The sequence below is a fragment of the Panicum hallii genome, chromosome 1, assembly GCF_002211085.1.
Source record: "Panicum hallii strain FIL2 chromosome 1, PHallii_v3.1, whole genome shotgun sequence".
NCBI classification, from domain to species: domain Eukaryota; kingdom Viridiplantae; phylum Streptophyta; class Magnoliopsida; order Poales; family Poaceae; genus Panicum; species Panicum hallii.
In genome coordinates this window covers 35,612,846-35,616,261 of record NC_038042.1, presented here as the reverse complement: position 1 = coordinate 35,616,261, position 3,416 = coordinate 35,612,846, and the positions used below count along the sequence as shown (strand labels likewise).

Genomic DNA, 3,416 nt, shown 5'->3' with positions numbered 1-3,416 from the left:
TAATTAGGATCAGTTCACAATTTTATAGCTTTGGCAGTGCTGAATTTGGATTTTAAGTCATGGAGATTGGGTCTTTTGGGGGGTTAGCATGTACAATTTTGGTACAAGGTTAGTTTTCGTGGTGAATCTATGTTATTTTGTTTGGTTCTGTAGATATATAGGTGTTGTCTGTGGGCTAGATTTGATGTCCAAAGGACAATTTGGGAGTGTATACAATTCTGAATTATGTGTGAAGGTTCATAATGTCGAATTTTTGGTATAACTCTATATATTTTCCGAGGCCCCAATTTTTCGAGGACAATTTGACGTTGAGTGGATGATCTGAGAGAGTGCCATACTATATCTGTCTGCATTTGGAATCCGGCTAAAATTTTTAGCACTGCTGAATACATGAGACACTGAATTGGGAAAATAGGCTGTACTTTTGTTCGTTTATTTCCTGGTAGCAAATCATTTTTTTTTCAGTTATGATTGTTTGGTATTAGGTAATGCAAAAGCCACACTTATCTTATTTACATGTTACTGGAATTCTCATGGAGCTCGAAGGATTAATGTTCTGTGTAGTATGTCTGTGCACATGTTCTTCCTGTAAAATGAGACTGGGAAAGCTTAAAAATAATGACAACTACCTATCGTCATCACCGTTCATGGCTGAATCTGAATGGTGACTTACTCTCTCTTTTGTTTTATAATACCAAAAAATATATCTGGGCAACGAGGGCTCACTTAAGATACATGAGCTTTCAGTGTGTCGTGGTTCAGCAAAGTGTGAAAATACAGTAGATAGTTGCATAGTCAATTGCTTATGGGAAATCCAGTACTTCTGCTGGCAGTCTGTTAGCTCTTTTGCATGTCTGATGACTGAAAAGTATATTTTGTTCTATTAGCAGTCTTATGCCAATAGCTCTTTGCATGTGTTTATACCAATACACCTTTGCATGCTTGCTCTTACATCAGAGAGCTGCCAAGTGTTCTGTGCATTTTGGTGGTACCAGCATGAACATATGTTCACTAAATTCTGAATATGTATGTTGTTCTTCATTCTTTGACTATTTTTTTGTTTGCAGAAATATATTATGAATTTCTGAATCCAGCTATCAAACATTTGTTCAGGTGGTAATCGTTTCAGAATATAACAAAATGTCTAACCTGTACATGTGTTTGGGTTAATTCCGAGTGTGCCACCACTCACCATGGCTTTGATATCCCATCACGCAAAGGTCAGTGAGCTCCCTCTATCACTAGTCGTGTTTTTAAAAAAAGCTGATGGAGAACCACTTTGTCTTGATAAGTAGTAGATATCCCATGCCTTTTGATATATGTTATTTGCCCCTGGTGCACATCTACATGAGGTGCAGTTGTGGTTCTAATCTGTTACATATGCATGGAGAAACATACTCATCACTTTTGCTAATAGTAGGAGCTCACATCAAGCACAACTGCGTCCTATCAAAATTTTAAACTCTTTAGATGCTGCTTCTGGATTATGAATTTGGGCTTCTGACAAAAAAAGGCTAAGTAATTATTCAACATGAAGGCATTTAGCATTTGTATAGTTCTGTAGCTTTAACGGCATCAATGTAAATTCAGCAAAGCACTTATCTTTACTCAATCCGCACACATGTAGTTTCTTTTTCTTGATAATGCTTCATGTTTGTTGATAGTGATCATTTTAGTTTTTGTGTGCCTTGCTTTGTTTATTTTAAAATCTACTATTTTGATGTCTTTTTTCGTTCTTATTTTGTACAGTCCTACACTAGGTGGAGAACACAGCACATAATCAAACAGTGTTTTGCTAACTTGTGGAACATCTGGGTGTTTTCCGTGTGTAATTAGCACAAACATCTTAAAATAATCCTTCTATAATTGCTAGCATGTTAGGAATATATTGTCGTTTCTAGATAACACGGATTAGCAATCACCTATTGCTTGAAGCATTGGGAGGGGAAGACCATACTGTAAATAAAAACATTTAGGGTGACCATCCATTTTTGTAATAATCACATCGCCAATAGAAATACTTTGTTTGAAGGCTTGCACCTGATCAGTTGCAGCCAGGCTAATACTACTGTCCATAAAATTTGTGGTAAAATTTAGCTAAGTTTTGTCAGGGTATTGCTGAAAGCCATAATTGCAAATTTCAAGTGCACTTACTGTTGCTTCTGTACTCGAAACGAGGTGGCGGAGCCTAACGTGATGAGCGCTTGTAGGTAACAATGTTGGGCTAGATGAGAAACAAATGGAACTAGATTATCAGAGGAGGAGGAAGAAGCAATCCTAACTGTTGAACTTAGATCGAGTGGTTGTGATGATCGCCTGTATAAGTGGATGATTTCAGGTGCCTACAAAATAGCAGGTTTCTCCTTTCAGCCATTGCGATAATACATCCACTTGTCTGCGCTTACCAGGATTCCCTATGTGCGAATTTGCATTGGATGTTTGGTATGGTGCTGGTTTTATGAATCTGATACATGTATGTGTCCATTCTTCACGACCGAGTTCTATCTTGTTGTGCAGGTGTCAAGCAAAGGTGCAGGCAGAGGCTGCATTCAGAAGCTTCAGGAATAGATGGACCAAAGCCGTGACCTGAATCTTGTCTTGCAGTACTGCAGGAAGTGAATGCACACCATCCTAACAGAGAAGGTTCATATATGTTTGACAATTGGTGGAAAGATAAGATTTTAACATGCATTTTTCACCCATGTGCTAGATTGGATCTAGAAAACATTGTATCTTTGCTAGAAGTTCTCTCCTGATATTACAGCATTGTCGCTAGCAAACCATCTGTTCTGCCCGCGTCATGAACAAAACCTGATCGCGCGTGGCCAGGAACAGAATATACTGGTTTAGCATTTCCATTACATAGACGCCTATCAAAGGTAACAAGTAATTGATTCTTTCCGTAAATATGAAGTCTGATAACTATTTCATGCTACTGAGTGATCTCTGTAAAGTCCTGCATCAAACCTCTGTTTCTATTTTTACAAATTTGCTCGCCTCATTGTAAATACCTGAAATCTCCGCTATTATGGTAGCTATGAATATTTTCTTAGTTTCCTATTCCTAGAATGTCTCACCCATGCGATGCTGTTTTCTTCTCTTAACTTTACCAATTTACAAAATTGAAATCTGTTGCAGCCAAATGTTTGATGACATTTCTATGAAAATTCTATCTGAAGTCATTGTGTTTTGAATTTGATAATCAGCTGTGTTTATATGTTGATCTGAATCAATATCCATCTTACATCTATGACCTATATTATTTCCCACAGGAGGTGTGTTGTTACGTTGGAAACTTTTTGGTCCATCGCATACCGGACAATATTTTCTTAATGTGTTAAGAAATATCTTAGCCGTATGCCCGCATCATAAGAAAACCCATTCGAAAGTGAGTTATGAGGATTTGGATATCGTGA

The 3,416-nt window shown here is 37.5% G+C and overlaps 1 long non-coding RNA gene across 1 annotated transcript; it reads left to right on the top strand.

The window, feature by feature from the left end:
* The first annotated feature begins 1,226 nt into the window (after positions 1-1,226).
* Positions 1,227-3,008, top strand: LOC112893991. Its single transcript, XR_003228928.1, has 2 exons — positions 1,227-2,338; positions 2,518-3,008. It is a non-coding gene; the product is annotated as an uncharacterized LOC112893991 (long non-coding RNA).
* Positions 3,009-3,416: the final 408 nt, after the last annotated feature.